Here is a 19795-nt window from a genome sequence, read left to right as displayed (position 1 = left end):
AAATATACTGAACATAGAATGCAAAGAAATAGGTCTTAAAATAGAGAAAAAACAAAAGTTATGTTCAGTAGGTACTTAAGTGCAAAAACAATAAAACTTGATGCGCCAATAGAAATTGTCTCCTCTTATGTGTCTTGGGACAACTTTTTTGACATTGAAAATGTATCAAATTGGTTTCTGTTCAGGGTGCCTTGTGAGCAGTTAACAACTGCGTCTTCTTTTATGTTGCAGGAGGTGTAGTCCTCTTCTATGTATGGCATGGTACTTTTATCCTATTCAATGTTGTGGTTAGTTTTGGAAAAATGAAAAGCTAAACCACAATTGTCCTCTCTGTTGTTGTTTACATATCCGATGTGCTCCTTTTGTCTTTTTTCTAGACTTCTAGAAGTTTGTCCGATGTAATTCAGGCCGCAAGAACAAGGAATGTTTTAAACTCAAGGGTGTTTATTGAAAGGATTCTTGTCTTTAGGTGAACGTAACATATTATGTACTGTCTTTATTGTTTTGAAGATAATTCAAATGTCGTGAGGCTTTAGCAGGTTGGCAATTTTTTGTGAAAGTGTGCCATCAAAAGGAATGGAAATAGAAGTTTTGTGATGAGTTTCTTGGATCTGCTGTCGAGAGGGGTTGGAGAAAAGTATTCTTTTTGTTATTTTTTTCGAATATCCATTGTTTGTTAATGTTTGAAGAATAAAATCTAATTCTTCTGAATTTGATTTTATTCTTTATTTAATTTTTGTGAAATATGGTGTGATGAGATGAAATGTAGCTAATGGTCTGTGTGGGTCGGCTAGCGGTATACATTTAGACCAATGCTGTCGCCTGTTTGTTTTGTAATTAATGTCCCAAAAAAAAAAAGGTAATTTCCCTTCATTTTCAAGTTTCAAGGTGAACTTGATTTGGGGGTGAAATGAGTTTATGGAAGTCAGAAAATCATATAGTTCTGCCTCACTATGTTTCCATATTATAAATATGTCATCAACATATCTCCACGACACTGACGGTTTTGGATCCGTATGTAGTAAGATGTTATTTTCAAACTTTTCCATGAATAAGTCCACACATGGAGGAGATAGAGGACTTCTCATTGCAAGACCTGAAAGTCGTTTGTAGATCTTTCCATTCCACTTGAAGAAATTTGAATTGAGGCAATGTCCATAAAATTGGGTGATGTCTTGAGGAAACAGATTGCCTATGAGAGTCATAACTTCATTCACTGGGACATTCGTAAATAAAGACACATCTAAACTAGCTGGAATGTCTATTCTTGATATGAAAATATTTCTTAACTTTTCAATAAAGTGTTGTGTATTTTTGATATATGTGTCTGTATTTCTAATATGTGCTTTTAGAAGACATGCAAGATGTTTGGATAACAAATAAGTTGGGGAGTTTATTCCATCTACAATTGGACAAAGAGGTATATTGGTTTTGTGTACTTTCACTGATCCATATAAACGTGGAGTTAGTGGATGCATTGACTTCACTTTCTTCTTAAGGTCTATTGACCATGTGTCCATGTTATGCATAAGGTTGTTGGTTTCTATATGGTTTGCCCAAGTAGGGTCTGAGTCTAATTGACAGTAAATGGATGTCGGAAAGTAAAAACGAGATTTTTGATGCATAACCTCTCATATTTAAAATGACATTGGAATTGCCTTTGTCAGTTTTAAGGATAATTATCTCTTTGTTCTTTTTTAAATTAGTCAGTGCTCTTTTTCCTGAGGGGGTTATGTTACATTGGAGTAATGTCCTCTCTGTTATTGTTTACAACAGAGAGGACAATTCTGGTTTAGCTTTCCATTTTTCCAACGCTAACCACAACATTGAATGGGATAAAAGTACTATGCCATACATAGAAGAGGACTACACCTCCTGCAACATAAAAGAAGACGCAGTTGTTAACTGCTCACAAGGCACCCTGAACAGAAACCAAGGGATGATCCTTTGTGATATCTGGAAATCACTCATAAGATCTCTCAACACATCAGAGTTCAACTTCGCAGCCAATTATAGCACCTGCTTAAAAATGACTGACAAAGTGCTAACATCCATGCTCCACACATTTGTGTAATGGTTTCTATGAATTTGATATTTTTTCATCTTTCAGTTATGTATTAATTCGTAACTTAAGCTCATTTTTGTTTTTAAGCTGTTATGTATAGATTTATCGGCCCGAAAGAAGCCACCAGTTAACGTGGTGAAACTAGTAGGTTAATAGTTTGTATAAAATCTCTGACCTATTAAACCCAATTTTTCTGTCATCTTATGTAATATATAGTGGTCATAAAAAAAACATTTATCATCATTCTAGTTCTCCAGTTCCTGCATTGATGATCAAGGCAAAGTACCTCCACTTTCTCAGTAACTGTTTATTACATGCCTCTTTTCTTTTCTCAGAAAGAAATCAGAAGAATCCTGAAAAACTTAAACACGAACAAGTGAAATAGTCTTGGTGATACTTCTTTTGTGCTAAAACTCTGTGCTCCAGAATTAACACTTTTCCTATACCCCATTTTCAATCTTTCCTATTCAACAGACATCTATTCTACAGCATGGTAACAAGCCTATATTCAACCCTTTCAAAAAAAAAAAAAAAAAAAAAAGAAGAAAAAAAAAATCTGTCAACAAACTACAATCTGGTTGTTTTTATTTTAGTTCTCAAATATTGTTGGGAAGGTCTTTTAAACAGCCAAATTTTCCCTACTTTGAGGCTCATTAACTAATTACTGATCATCAGTATGGATTTAGCCAGTCAATCCACAGCTGATCTTCTCCATCATATCCTCGTTTGGACAACAAGTCATGAAAAGGTTAGAAGAAGCTCATGTGGTCACTCTTTAAATTTCTAGGGAATTTGCAAAATGCTTTCTACTCTTTGCTGTTTTGTTGCAAGCTTTCTTTATTTTTTCATTCTACTTTTCAGGATTGATGGCTTTCTCTCTCTGTTTCCTTATTGGAGCTGGAGTACTGATGGTTCTGTACTTGTTTTCACTCTTCCCTGCACATCCAACCATAGCTGTGTTGATAACAGTACATTTCACATCCCTTTTTCATTTCATTTGACAAACCTTGCAGTGTACACTCATTACAAGTTGTAGGATCTCCCATAACCAATGTATTAAATTCTGATCTCTTTGCTCTTCAGCAGGATGAGGATAATAACCTCTTAAACTTCAATGCACCACACTTGTCTTTCAAGAATTCTCACTTCACTTCTGTTTACTCTTGATAATATCCAGCTCTCCAAACAGGAGATTTGAATATTCCCTCCTTTTTTTTCTTTATATAGAAAAAAAAGGATGGGGAGGTAAAGTCCCAGGTATTTTTTGCCTGTCACTTCAGCTGCATTTAATTAGACACTCGGGTTCTGGTTTTCTAATTCCCTGTCTGTGTGCTGTTGGTTTTATCCTGAGTTTAATTTTGCATTAGAGGCTTCTGTGCATTTTTGTGTGTATGGTTTTCATTTCTGCTGAATTTTGTCTGGACAGCTAGCTGTAACTTTTCCAAGAGCTTTATACTTTATATGATAGTGGATAGAAGATCAAAGATGTCTTCAGGAGTGTTCAAAAAATTCTGGAAAATTTGGAAAGACTGAAAAATATCAGTAAAAACAAAACACAAAATCTACAGTAGTCTAGTTCTCTTGGTTTTACATTATGGAGCTTAGACATGGACATTGAGTAAGAGTGATAATCGTAGGAGACCTGATGCTTTGATCAACAGTGTTTAATGACTATTTTAGATGTAAGATAGTATTTGAGTTGTAAATAATGACAGAGGAGTCATCAGCCACCTTTTAGCATTACCTTATGTAAGAAAAGGTTATGATGGTTCAGCCGTGTTGTCAGAATGCAGGACATTTGGTTGATCAACAGGATTATGTTGAATGATCCAGAAGGAAAAGAGTTAGACCCTGAATGAGATGGATTGACAATATCAAACAAGACCTAAACAAAATTGACATTTAGTGGCATGAAGCAGCTATGTATATTCAGGATAGACACATCTTGAGTAGGAAGATATTCAGTCTGATCAAACCTCTGTGATTGTTGATTGCTTGGAGAAACTTGTATGTATATCATGGAAACAGATTAAATTTTAAGATTGATTAATGCTAGGTTTCATTTGAATGCAATGGAACTGTGGGTCAAGTTGATCCCAGATCAAAAAAAAAAAAAAAAAAAAAAAAAAAAAAAAAAAAAAAAAAAAAAAAAACCTTTGGAAATCAAATGTGGCATGTCCCAACATTTTTTTTTTCTTTTGAGGATAACTGATTTTAAGGTTATTCCACAGTCCTGATGCCTCTTCATATACACTTGAACTTATCCTCACTAGTGATCTTGGTATACTGTGGCTGTTGTTTGTTCTCTGGGTCTAGTGATGATCCCTTTATCAGTATATAAGTATTGACATAATCATTCTTAAATGGGATGAACATTGATTTCTTCTCTATTTCGTTTGTGGGTTATTGTTATTTTTCTAATGCAGATATTTGCACTGATGCATTGGCACTACAAATCTGCTAGATATAGAACCTGATTTCGCTTCAAATTTTCATCCCATCTCTCAACTTTAGTTCTACAAGAAGACTAACCACAATATGAACCAATCACATCACAACTGAATTTCATTGAAATTTCCATCTGTTTCTGCCCATACTAAAGCTTGAAATAGTTTTAGACAGATTATTAACTCATCAGAGCTAGAATTTGAAAGTGGAAAAGCAGGGAACTTGCTTTCTGGTCACTTGTTAGAACTATGGCTATAACTTTTGTCCAACCATGATTCCACCAGATTTGTACTGAGATGATTCCTTTCATTATCATCACAGACAAAGTCCATCTCTGGTTTCTTGCATTTCTTCCATTTCTAGCAATGATTGATAGATATTCTCCAGACACAAAGTATTCAGTGTTTCCTTTGATTTTTCTCTAGAAAAAGATGAGAAAAATATTGTCATATCTATACACTGGTCACTGATGGCATTTTTCCAATTATTCTAAAGGTTTGTTTTCAGAGTTCTGTTTTAAGTTGCATTTTCACTTTCCTGTTCTAGTTTCAACATGTCCAGCAACCTAAATTGGCATCTATTTAGTCTGTTGCTAAGAAGGAATGATTGCCTTCACCTTAATCATATTTAAAGAAATGAAGAAATCCACACTATCAAGAAACCACTGAGCCAATAAATATATGATTTATATATATATAATAATATATTTATTATTATTTATTATATTTATTATATATATATATATATTTTTTTTTTATTTATATATATATTTATTATATGCCTTATTTATTATAAATAATATATAATAAATATATGGATTCTACCATAGGAAGATCATGCATATTTGAGGCATTTGACTGGGTCTGGAACAAAAGCTTATTTAGTAATCATTTTATGGTTTGTTTTCTGTCCTTTGCATTTGGTCACCATCTTTTTCTTTGGTCACACAATGTGTTGAGAGTGGATATCTATTCCACTTCTTGGCAACTAATATTTTGTACCACAGGGCACCATCTGCCCTTTTCCTTCTGTATATCAGTCATTTCGCTTTACTGCTCAATCCAGTTTTACAAGTAATTTCTTATTTTACTGACTGTGTACTCCACAAATTAACAAAAACTTGTCTCCTTAAATATACTCTTCCTTGCATTCCTAAATACTGATCTTCAAACCATTGTTGTCAAACCATCTACTGGACAACATTATTATATTTAATTCTGGCATCCTCTCAATTTCTATATTCTTTCTTAAGAAAGAACTTTTCTCTTACTCTTATGTTTGATAATATCAACATTCATCTGTAGACCTGAAATTATCTCTTCTTGGTTATTTCAGTTATTTGCATAAACACATCATAAGCTTGAGGCAGTGCTTAGCATTCAAGAAATTAAGTTTCTGTTATTGAACCAGTTGTTTTTTCATCTTTGAATAATTATCAATCACAAATCTATCCAACTATTGAATACTGTTTTTGCCTTTTGAGCACTCACTTCTTAAAAATTCTTGGTTCATTACAAAAGGATGTAATTAAACAGATAATTATTCTAGCTCTCCTCAGTTTTCCCTGCAGTCCCTTTTGCCCAGAGAAAAATATAATTTCTTGCATCCATTTTGTGAAGATATTTCAATGGTTACTGTTTCAGAAGTAGTATCAACAGCAATTTCTTCAGTATCCTCTGCATCTGCTGAGAAATATTTAACAGTTAGTTGCCAGCAGTGGCGGCTCGTGCATAAGCACTGCGACACTGCAGCACCCCCAAGGAAAAAATTAAATTTTGTCTGTGTTTATAAATAATAATGCTTACAACATTATATAAATGCAATACAACACGTTAAAGGTTAGAGCTTATGTTTTGACTTTGATTGAATAGTTAATACTTTGAAATGTTCGATTAATGCTTTAGATTACAAAACAAATGCACTGCGATCTAACGACGATATTCGTTTGAGCTTGTCATTGCACGTTATGTCATTAGATACACTGCCGCTTGGGCAGTGTATCATAGGCTTGCACGCGTTATTTCTGTGATATGAAATGTTTATTATTGGTGCGTGTTCATGGTGAACTATTTTTTGTAAATCTTATTTTATTTCATTAAAATAACATAATTATTTATTTATTATAGATACAAGGCTGAATTATGACGAATGTCACTGTTGAAAATATGAAAAGAATTATTTTTTTAAATTATTGTTACACGAAATAAATACACTGCAATCTAACACCAATATTCGTTTGCGCTTGTCATTGCATGTTACGTCATTAGATACACTGCCGCTTGGGCAATGTATCATAAGCTTGCGTGCGTTATTTCTGTGAGATATGAAACGTTTATTATTGGTGCGTGTTTTTTTTTTTTTTTTTTTTTTTTTTGTAAATCTTATTTTATTTCATTAAAATAACATATAATTATTTATTTATTATAGATACAAGGCTCAATTATGACGAGCGTCACTGTTGAAAATATGAAAATAATTATATTTTTTCAGTTATCGTGAAAGAAATGCACTGCGATCTAACGCCGATATTCATTTGCGCTTGTCATTGCTATTGATACGAAACATTTATTATTGGTGTTTGTTCGTGGTGAGGATGAAATATTTTTAATGAAGCAATTTTTTAATATGTAAATTTATTTATTAATAAATTCGTTACTGATTAAGAAAAAAAAAGTGTTTTTTTTTTGGTTTGTTTGTATATGCAGCACCCTCACTTAAAATTTTCACCAGTCACCACTGGTTGCCAGTCCTTTAAGTCATTTCCAAATTAACACACTTTTAATCATTCTTTCTACTTATGTCCTTTATTATCAACTGTTTCTTTATTTCCTAAAAAAGTATTACTTGCAGGTTTTCAAATCTGTCATGAACAGTTTCTTCTTTCCTCTTTCTGTCCATCCTGTATTAAATTCATATTCATGTTTTCTTAACCCCCCCCCTTTCTAGTCCTTAATGTATAGGCATTTTTTAATTGCAGTTATTTTAATTGTGTACTCTTATGGAATTATTATTTTTGTAAGCATTAGAATATATGAATTATTTCTTTTTCAGAATCTGATACTGCAAAAATTGGTCAAAATGATTGTAAAGAATGGAATGTGGTAAAGTTTTTTTTTTTGTGCATGTTATATAGCTGATTTATATTAGATAATTATGCTTTATTATTGTTGAAAAAATCATTGAAACTCATTGAAAAATCATTGAAAATCATTGAAACATGACCATCTAATCGATGGTCATGTTTCAATGATTTTATTTTGATATATTTTTCATTGTACTTGGATAAACTGTGAAATTACAAAATGTACCACATAGCTTATTTTTATTTATATGATTATTTCTAGTCATAGATGTCTCTAAGAGATGACCAGAATTGTCATTAAGTTTCTTTTCTTGGAAGCAATTTAAAATGTTAAGGAAAATGCAAGCATCTAGGGTTTAAATATCAATTTTTTGCAGTGCTCACAAATGAATAGTACTTGTAATTAGCATCATGTCTTTTTCTCTTTTCATATCTATCTGCCCATATGAGATGCTCTAGAATGGGATTTAGATGAAACTTAATAATTTTAGACTTTGAGAAAATTATGCTATTCTAATTTTTCTTAAATGGTACAAGAGTAACTTCAAGATGGAGAATTTGATAGTAAGAATTGTTTGTGCATATAGTCCCATAAAGACTTCCTTAAACAAGAAATGGAGGGAGGCAGCTGCTGTGAAGAAAAAGTTCATTTTTTGTTAGAGATCTAAGGAGTGGAATAGAAGATGAATATTAGACATAGAGAAATGTTTAGGGAAAATTTGGAGAGAAGAACAAAGCTGATGATAATGGAAAGTACCTGCTAGATTTCTGTTCAGGACATGGAATATTCATTACTGACACCAACTTCCAACATGATGTGTACAAATTCACATAGAGAGAAGACAAGAAATAAGTATTTAGTTATGTTATTGTTGATAGTGATATTTTGAATTGGCATGAAGGTATTTGAAATAGAAAGTGATTGCCATTTACTTTTGAGCAGAAGAAACATATTGAAAAATAGAATAAATAAGAACGTTCTAAAAAAGAATTCAAGCAGCTTTCAGGAGAGAACTGTAGACTCAGATATATATAAATCATTTTATTCAAGAAAAAATTTAAAGAAAGTTCAAAAACCAAACATTGGAAACAGTGCAAACTCTGAAGAAAACATCAGTTCAGTTAGAGAGATAGTAAAGTTATTTGCAAGGAGAGAAAAATTCCAACTTCATGATGGATTCAAGAAGTTAAATTGGTAGTCCTGGAAAAGAAAAAAAAACTGAAAATAACTAGCAAATGTCCTCAGAGAATACAGAGAAAACAGAGTAAGATAATTATCTTTTATATAAGTAGCTAAATAAAAGTCAGGAAGATTTCAGATATTGAAGGTGGAAAAATGTGTTTGGGCAGCTATTAAAGAAGCTTAGAAATGGAGGAATGAAAGGAGTCAGATGATAGAGGACATAAACAGTGCATATAAAGATATTTTTGGATGTTTGGAGGAGTAACTACTTCATTTGAAGAATTGTTAAATGCAGTCAGCAGTGGTAGAAAATGTTGAAGAGGAATGCAGTTAGGAGTACATATCAATACTTGATAGGAAAGTCATCAGAAACTTGAAATGTGGAAAGGAGGTAAAAAAAAGATGATATGTAACCAGAAATGCTCAAATATCAAGGTATAAAAGTTTTCCAGTGGTTACACTGCATAATTCAGATGGCTTTGGCAGAAAGTTGGATTTTAGATGATTGGAGTAAAGCTCTCATAGTACCTACCATGTACAAAAAGGAAATAAAAACACTGTGAGAATAAGAAATCACATGGCAGTGGTAGAAAATATTGAAGAGGAATGCAGTTAGGAGTACATATCAATACTTGAGATAGGAAAGTCATCAGAAACTTGAAATGTGGAAAGGAGGCAAAAAAAGATATGTAACCAGAAATGCTCAAATATCAAGGTATAAAAGTTTTCCAGTGGTTACACTGCATAATTCAGATGGCTTTGGCAGAAAGTTGAATTTTAGATGATTGGAGTAAAGCTCTCATAGTACCTACCATGTACAAAAAGGAAATAAAAACACTGTGAGAATAAGAGCAGTTTCTCTATTGAGTGTTGGAAATATTTTTGCAAGCATGTTTGCAAAACGCTGAGTTGAAGTCAAATAGGAGTTGTCCAGATCATATTTTTATTTTAAGACAAATAGTCAAGAAATCATAAATGTTTCAAGGATCAGTATTAGCCTTGTAGATCTGGAAAAACCATGTGATATGATGTCAAGAGAAAAGCTATTTAAAATTCCACAATTACATGGGATAAAAGGTTCATTATACATAGCAATGTAGTCTATATTTAAGTTATAAGTCAGCATTTAGAATTAAAGAAGGCATAGAAAAATGGTTTGATGTCAAATTAGGTGTAAGGCAAGGATGCACATGATTTTCGCTCTTATTCATCATATGTTTATGAATTACGTTAAAGCAAAGGCATTATGTTTGATATCAAAATCAAAAATATTCAACTGTGCTTTATACAGATGACATACTTCTAAATAAATCCAGTACAAGCCTTCAAGATTTTTTTTAAACCTTTGACAAGTTTGGCATCAAGGTCATCATTAAAAAGACAAAAGCATGAATAAAGCAGGCACAGAAAATGTCATGCATTTTCTGTGGCGAACCTATAGAACAAGTAAAATATTTCATCTGTTTATGCATAACTTTTGGGGCAGATGGGCAAACTAAATATGACAGTGAACAATATAATATGCAAGGTATATTAGGGAGCCAATTGAATAAATTTATATGGAATAATAAAAAATTAGCCAAACTAAACCAGAAATAAACAAAGTGTACTTATATCCATTTTAACTTATGGATCTGAGAGTTGAGTCAGAAATAAAACATTTATTGAAAGATAAGAGCACAAATGTGAGAGTCGCAAGTAAAGTTTGGGACTGAATGGCAGGATCATATTAAAAATGAAGTTAGAACTGAACTTGAAATTGTTAGCTAAATGTGTAAATAGAGATAATCTCATTAAAACAGAATGGAACTTTTGGTTAGCAAGAGAGAGAGAGAGAGAGAGGGGTGTTTGTTGCAATTAGTAGTTCCAAGGTCAAATTGTAAACTGCACAGTATTGGAATCCTGACAAATAACAGGTTTGATAGTATTTCGTAATAGTTTAAACCAAATTATGTAGCATAATAATAATAACAACCTGTATACGGATGTATAAAAGGAATGTGATCATTGAATTTTAAAAAATGCTAGACATGAAATCCAGTTGAAATTCTATAAAATAATGGTCAGTCTTACTTCATTGCATGGTTTGGTAATATATGTAGTTAAATATATGGTGTACAGAATTAGATCACATAAAAAAAAAATGAAGATATCAGAAGAGAATTAAATATTTATGTTTTAATGCGAAGATTAAGGCACTACAAAAAAGAAATGGGAAGAGAATTTACATAAAATAGAAAAGATATTGACTACCAAAAGAAGCACGTAAATGCAGATTAAAGAGAGAGTCAAAGACCATTTGAAAGACAAAAGGGCTAGTTAAGCCAAAATAGTCTAGGGTGCACTCGTTGATAAGAACAGTCCATTTGAAAAATGAGAGAGTAGCTTAAATAAGCTACTCTTTCATTTTAGAGAGTAGCTTAAATAAGGGTAATATAATTAGTTGATCTTAAATACTTCCTGAGAAGGTACTGAATAATCATTTACACTTCAGGCTTGTTAACAAACATCAGCCTGAAATCATCCATCCCTATTAAAACAATTTATAACATCATATATAAATTTGCGATATGTTGAGTGAGATATGTTAAGTCATGTATTTAGAGATAATGAAATTATATACCACATTATAAAGGAAAATCATGTCCCTAAAAATAAAATTGATTGTATAGGGTCCAATTATTGTCATTTAACATCATCTGCTTTTCAGAAGCAACTATGATGCATTGTAGGTGATGCTGATTTTTTATATATTTGACTCTGTATGAGTGCTTTTCAGTAATAATTTGTTTGAATGTGTTTTTGTTTGTCATTATTATTATTATCTGAATTCTCCAGGAGTCAAGGACTTATTGATGGAGGCTATAAATCACCCAATCCTATATAGAATCATAACTGGGAGAAGAGCAGAACAGATTCCATAAGGAAAGATCATGTATAGACCCATCTTTTCTTAAAAATAATTATAGTAAAACATAGAAAATACAATATTGAAACACACATAGCTTTCATTGATCATATAAAAGCATTTGAAAAAATTCTGAGAAATAAACTATGGGTAACTCTAAAGAAATATCGCATTCCAAACTAACTATACAATGTTCTATTAATCATGTTGCCTTATTGCTATTTCATTACTATGGTATATGTTTAATAGAGCATTGTATAGTTGGTTTGGAATGCAATATTTCTTTATATCATATCTACTTGGAAACCAATAAATAGAGGAGTCCGTCAAGGCTGTCCTTGATCACCCATATTATTCGATATATGTGTACAATATTATCAGAAAATGGAGAGAAGTAAATACGTGTGACTTCCGAATCAGTCAACATACAAAAATAGACAAACTCTTTGCTGATGATCAGATCATCTTTAGAAAGACTGAAGATGAATTACAGAAATCAATTTATAATTTACATAATATTATACAACAATATGGCCTAGAAATGTCTATGGAGAAAACTAAAGTCATGGATTTTATGGAAATAACCTTGTCAGAAGTAAAACAGTAATGAATAATAATATAATTGAGCAAGTTAATAATTTCAAAAATCCCTAGGCTGTAAACTATCTTACATAATTGAAATAGATAATGATTTTAAGATGACAAACTTTATAAAAATCACCGTAGTAATTAACATAACCTTTAAACCTAACTACGTATAAAAACACACAAGACAGTCTACAAAACAATAGCTAAACCTACACTATTATATGGAAGTGAGATCTGGACCTTTGGAGAAAGAGACATACAGAGAATTCAGGCAGCAGAAATGAATTCCTTAGGAAAACAGAAAAAAAAAACTTACTCTATTAGATAAAAAAAAAAATAGTGAAATAATTAAAAATCTCAAAATCAATCCCATAACAGACTCAGTGATCAAATATAGGAAAAACTGGCTGGACCTTTTAGCAAGAATGCAGAGAGAAAGGTTACCAAAAATGATCTTAACATATAATCCTACAGGAACAGGAATAGTGGACGACCAAGAAAAAGATGGACGGAGCAGAACAGCCCATGTGGCCTAGAGACTGGATGGGAAGATGACGAAGACCAGCTATCATACCTTCCCTTAAATTCATTCACACTAGATGCACTCGCTACCCATAAAGCAGACTATTCCACTCACTCACTGCTCTATGAGAAAAAAAACCTAGCCCTTGTCCCCTTTCTTGATCATGGACAGACTTAACTTCCATGGATGTCCCCGTGTTCTCTCCCACCTTCCATATAACAAAACATTTCATCAGACGATATCCTATAACACCCATTTAAAAGATTATAGACCTCTTTCATATCACACCTCTTTCTCTTGTTAACCAGAATCTGTAATCCACATACTCACAGTCTGTTCTCATAATCTAAATCCCATAATCTGGATATAATCTCTGTAACTCTTCTTTGCACCCTTTGCTCAGCTTCTTTATTCCCTTGGAATCTGGGAGACCAAATCTGTACACAATAATCCAGGTGTGGTCTTATCAAGCCTTATAAATAGGTAAAGCGACTCCTTTGTCCTTACATGTCAAGGTTTGCTTCAACTTCACAATTATCCTCCGAGTTGTATTTGCAACTTTTGCTATGTGACCTTTGAACTTCGAATTCCTATCTGCCAGTATGCCAAGATCCCTTGCCTCATCAGTTTCTTGTAGCATAACCCTGCTAAAATAATATGCCGCTGGAACTCTGATCATGCCAAAGTGCATAACTTTATACTTACTAACATTAAACTGACAGCCATTTTTGTTTGCCCAAATTTCCAGCCTATTCAAATCATTTGTAAGTGCTAGATATGAGTAGTATCCCTGATTGCCCTGTCTATCTTAGCATCATCGGTGAACAATTGCACATCTGATGTTAGACTCTGCCTGATGTCATTAATGACCCAAGGACTGGACCCTGAGGTATACCACTGGTCACCTTAAATCTGGCTGATTCACACCCACTGTATACCACTTTTTATATCTGTCTGTCAACCATCCCCTGATCCAAGTCAAGAGTTTATATTCCAATCCCATATTCTCTGGTTTATGCAACAGCCTTTTATGTGGTATCCTCAAATGCCTTAGAAAAATCCATCATTATCATAGTGTATCCATTCTTTTTATCTAACTTGGCTGTAACATTGTTATAAAATATGAGCAAATTGCTAAAACATGACCTTCCTTTAGTAAACTCATGCTGTTCCTTGCAGAGTATAGTATGTTTGTCTGCCCATTTCTGTATGCGAGTTCTTACCAATTTCTCTAAAATCTTCACTACTACACCAGAGATCCTGATAGGTTGGTAGTCAGACATATCAGTTTTTATACCACCCTTGTAGGATGGAACTATCATACATTCCTTCCATTCCTGAACTGACACTCAAGTCATACAAACATGTGAAAGGCATAGCCAATTCGGCTGAACATTCCTTTAGCAAACAGACTGATATTATTCCATCTGTCCCTATACACAAATTCTTATCCAGGTTATGCAACAGCTCTTAGCCTCATTTTCATGAACCTCTAACTCTTCATTCAATGCAGCAGTAGCACTGTGCACCATGTTACATACAGTTGGTTGATATATCTTAGCAAAGTGAGCGCTCATTAAATGAACAATCTCATTAGCTTCTGACACTCGAGTACCATCTGCATTCAGTAAAGTTATTCTTCCACATTCATTCTTTCTTTTGGTATAACAATAAAATTCTTTTGGATTGCCTTTAGCTTGCATGGCCAATTTCTATTCATTCTCCGATTTAGCTTTCCTCACAATACTGGTTACTTTTCTGAACTGAGCTTTATTTATTTCATAACTCCTCTCACTCTTATTTTCATGATATTCTTTCCACATCATCTTCTTGTGGATCTCTTGCTTTATAAGGCTGCAAATCCATTTCACTCCCAACCTATTTATTCTTCGGACACTAGGGATGCATTTGGATACCGCCTCATTTAAGTACTTTTTCAAAGATTCTCATGCATTGCTAACATTTTTCCCATTCAGTAACTGATACCATGGGACCAAAGTTAATATTCTCCTAAGTTGATCATAATTTCCAGCTTTGTAGTTCAGTATGTAACCTGTTTTAATCGGAGCATCAATACAATTAGATATTGTATTGATTATAGAGACCCCCCCCCTTCTGACGCTATGAGCAAATCCAACACTTTGACCTCGAGTTCTTTCTTTCTTTAAACATGTTGCTTAAGAAAGTTGTCTTGCTACAATTCAATAAATTCCACTTTTTTTATTATCATGAGATTTCTCTTCTACCCAATCAATGTCTGGAAAATTAAAGTCTCATTTGGTATACCCATAAGAATTGGCGATGCATCGTCCTCTGCAACTGAGCCAGTCTGTAGCAACACCATATATTTCATTCTGTTAACCTCCATTTCACACCAGATAGACTCAAACTGACTACTACATGGGACATTGTTACCATTATTGTTTTCTTGTGTTCCTAAAAATGGTATAACCATTACACTCGATCCCACCTACCATATCTGATTCTGATAGCCAGGTTTCACTAATGCTAACAATCTTAATCCACATTGTATTCAATAAACAACAAACTCAACCTGTTTGTTTCTAATATTGTTGTAGTTGTCATAGTTGTATAGTTCTGTATTGATAAAGTGTATACTGTATAAGAATTGAAGGAGTGAGTTGATTGTTTGAATTTGACATGCAAACTTTGTTCAGTGTAGTGTGGGCTGTTGATTCTATAGTAGTGAATGAGTAGTTTGCGGGGAAAAAGATAATGATGCTGGAACATGGCAGATGTATTTATCAGGCTGATTAAGAATTGTAAATTGTTGAAAGTGAAGAGAATTTTAAATGAGGGAGCAAATAGTATGGTATGGCTAGTGACATATGCCAGGAGGTATAAGAGAGTGATAAAAACTGATATTAATGTGGAAGAAATTAAGAGTGTGAAAAAAAAAGAGGAGTGGGTGGGTGTATGTCCAAATATTGGGAATTTCAAGGCTTAGATGAGTGCTTATGCATACTTGTCTTTCTGGGTCCTCATGAGAATCAGGGAGACAAGAAAAGTGCTTAGCAAATAACAGGAAGGGTAAGAAAGGAAACAAAACACAAAATAAAAAGATAGAAATGGACAAAAAATATGTGATTACAGCGATCTATTGATCACTGTAATCACATATTGATTAAGCATGCAGGATGAATGAGCAATGAAAGTATGCTTTCTGAGAGGAGAGATTTATAATGTGACTCAGTCTGTATGTGAAACAAATGGATGTGATTGTATTGATTTGAAATTTGATGTGAGAGAAGAGATGAACTTCAGATGGTGAGCTATGATTGTGAATGATACAGCTAGATTGTTTTTTGGGCATCAACATACATATATACATACATACATACTGTATATAATGTACACTATGTATGTATGTTGATATAGTGTCAGTTTTGATTACTGAAAGAATTTCTACTGGGAAGGTGGATTACATTTGAATGAGTTTTGTTTCAGGTGCTTAGAGAAATCATTGTTTACTGAAAGAGTGAAAGTAAATATTGGGAAACTAGATTCATGTTTGATTGGATGCATGAAAGTGTAGATGCACATGTGAAATTTAAGATTTTGAAATTGTAAGTGCAATTGCTACAATTGTTGAAAGTTTTTCCACCTGGTAATACTGTTACTTCACACACAAACGTTGTTTGTTTACACTTGGATAAAGGATTAAACCAAGAATATAATTTCTTGATATCTTTAATTTATAGTATTACCAGGTGGAAAAACTTTCAACAGTTGTTGAAAGTTTTTACATAGAGGCTAATGACTTTATCAGTTGCCCTAGTATCCCATAATACAAAGCACATATCCTTACAGACATGTATAATGCTATGCATTAAGGGAAGGGTCACTACCCAGGCCATGGTGTGCTTTGCATTATGGGATTCTAAGACAAATGATGAAATCATTAGTCTCTATATACAAGTTGCCCAGTCATGCAGTTACTTCACATGCATACTTAATTTGCTTACACTTGGATAAAGGATTAAACCAAGAATATAATTTTTCAGTATCTTTAATTTATATTATAACCAAGTGGAAAAACTTTCAACATCTATCTCTAATCCAGAGTATTTTAGTAATAAGGTGCAACACCTTTTGGCTACTTGTATATGGAAATATGACTTCTGCATTACTTCAACATTGGTATCATTTCTGGGTCTGGCTCCTGCTAATGAGATGTGGGTGGCTCCCACTGATGTGCTTTTGCGCAGAAGTGGTTGCTTTCCTTGAGATATAAGCAGCTCTACTCAGTGATTGAGCAGAGCCACTGCTGAGGGTTCTTCTCAGTGGCAGGGTAGGCCTGTCGCTGAGTAGAACTACCACTGAGTTAAATGATCCTTTGGGCCACTCGTTGTTGGGTAATCTGAAAGATCACACGAGGTATTCCCACACTTAAACGTACCTCAGTAAAGGTTGAAACTGGTCTGGGTAGTGACCCTTCCCATACTGCATAGCATTATACATATATGTAAGGATATGGGCTTTGCATTATGGGATACTAAGGCAAGTGATGTGAAGTCCTTAGCCTCTATATACAAGTTGTTCAGTCATATATAGTACTTAGTTGTATATATCACTTCACGTACAAACTTTGGATAAAGGATTAAACCAAGAATATAATTTTTTGGTATCTTTAATTGAGAGTAGCAATTCTTAACCATGACTCTATGAAGCATCACTGAGTTGTTACTGAAAGTGGTAGGTCCTAAAGCCATTGCTATGATTTGAACCTTAGAACAGTATGCTAAAAAGTAGATGAAATATTTTTCATTTGTGTATTTAGTTATTTAATTCACAAATGAAATAAATAAACATATATATATTTATATATATATATATTAGAATTTGAATAAGAAGTAAGATGCTATATCTCATTATGTGATATTATTTCTTAAATTTTAATGCTGCAGTTAGGTACATAAGAACTGAAAAAGCTTCTTGGCATAAAAGGTGACAGAGAATGGAATTAAAACTTGCATTGCTTTTCACATATGTATTATTATATAAGATGACAGAAAAATTGGGTTCAATAGGTCGGAGATTCTGAAACAAACTATTAGCCTACTAGTTCAATAGGTCGGAGATTCTGATACAAACTATTAGCCTACTAGTTTCGCCATGTTAACTGGTAGCTTCTTCTGGACCAGATAAATCTACACATAACAGCTTAAAAACAAAAACGAGCTTAAGTTACAAGTTAATACATAGAGTTTAAGTTACAAATTAATACATAAGTTATGTATTATTTTGTAACTTAAGCTCATTTTTGTTTTTAAGCTGTTATGTGTAAATTTATCTGATCCAGAAGAAGCCACTAGTTAACGTGCCGAAACTAAGAGGCTAATGGTTTGTATCAAAATCTCCGACCTATTAAACCCAATTTTTCTGTTGTGGCACATCAAAATTTTTTATCATATCACAATACCTCTCAGCAATAACTGAGTAGGTCACGGTACCTGAGTGGCAAATGTCCTCAAAGAAGAATAGTCCAATGATAAATGAAGCTGTAAATTTGCACCAGTAACTTTGGGTGAATGCAAAGGAATTTGTTGGATTGCACAGGTTTGGCATAGTCCATACCCAGCAGTTGTGGGTATTCACAGCTCCATTTAGGTGAAAGTGAGCCTCATCTCCCCCAAAATAATCCAAGGCCATTCACTGTCCAACTCCACTCAAGCAAGGAATGTTAAAGCAAATGTCAGTCGACTTTCAGAGTCCTGCAGGTGCAACTCCTGTGTCAAATAAATTTAGTTTAATCCTTTATCCAAGTGTGAGCAAACAAAGTTTGCACCTGAAATCTGGTGTAAGGTGGTACAACACCAGGACACTCCTTGCAAAGGTGGAGCAAGCTACCAACACTCCTATCTCAGTATCTCCCATAATGCAAAACACATCTCCTTGCAGATATGTTTAATGCTATGCATTAAGGGAAGGGCCACAACCCAGACTAGTTTTGACCTTTATTGAGGTCTCTTCAGTGGGAGCCAGGCTCAAGTGGAGATACCAGGCAAAAGCATTAGCAGGTCATCTCCACCTATAGAAGTTGCCAAATGGTGTGCCACCCTTTTTTTAATAAATTACTCTGGATTTAGAGAAAGATGTTGAAAGTTATTTTTCACTTGGTTAGAGTGTAATAAATTTAGTTTAATCTTTTATCCAAGTGTGAGCAAACAAAGTTTGCACCTGAAAGTATCTTCAGGACTGGGGTAAGGTGGTACAACACCAGGGCACTCCTTGCAAAGGTGGAGCAAGTTACCAACACTCCTATCTCAGTATCTCCCATAATGCAAAACACATCTCCTTACGGATATGTTTAATGTTATGCATTAAGAGAAGGGCCACAACCCAGACTAGTTTCGACCTTTATTGAGGTCTCTTCAGTGGGAGCCAGGCCCAAGTGGAGATACCAGGCAAAAGCATTAGCAGGTCCTTACCCCAGTCCTGAAGACACTTTCAGGTGCAAACTTTGTTTGCTCACACTTGGATAAAGGATTAAACTAAATTTATTATACTCTAACCAAGTGAAAAATAAACTTTCTACATCTTTCCCTAAATCCAGAGTAATTTATTAAAAAAAGGGTGGCACACCATTTGGCAACTACTGTAGGTGGAGATGACCTGCTAATGCTTTTGCCTGGTATCTCCACTTGGGCCTGGCTCCCACTGAAGAGACCTCAATAAAGGTCGAAACTAGTCTGGGTTGTGGCCCTTCCCTTAATGCATAACATTAAACATATCCGCAAGGAGATGTGTTTTGCATTATGGGAGATACTGAGATAGAAGTGCTGGTAGCTTGCTCCACCTTTACAAGGAGTGCCCTCCCAGTCCTGAAGATACTTTCAGGCGCAAACTTTGTTTGCTCACACTTGGATAAAGGATTAAACTAAATTTATTGTACTCTAACCAAGTGAAAAATAAACTTTCAACTCCTGTGTCAAAGTTATCTTGCATGGGCATAAATGCAGATCTTTTGTAGAATT

The 19795-nt window shown here is 33.7% G+C and overlaps 1 protein-coding gene across 1 annotated transcript in view; it reads left to right on the top strand.

Moving 5' to 3' along the window:
- Positions 1–19795, top strand: part of LOC150101447 (serine/threonine-protein kinase D1-like) — a 384746-nt gene that overhangs the window by 162652 nt on the left and 202299 nt on the right. The gene's annotated exons all lie outside the window — the stretch shown is intronic.

Source organism: Typopeltis vanoorti, chromosome 11 (genome assembly GCF_054136105.1).
Source record: "Typopeltis vanoorti isolate ZY-2024b chromosome 11, IOZ_Tvanoo_1.0, whole genome shotgun sequence".
Taxonomy (NCBI): Eukaryota; Metazoa; Arthropoda; class Arachnida; order Uropygi; family Thelyphonidae; genus Typopeltis; species Typopeltis vanoorti.
Note: the sequence above shows the minus strand (reverse complement) of the source record. Positions and strands in the feature narration are given on the sequence as shown.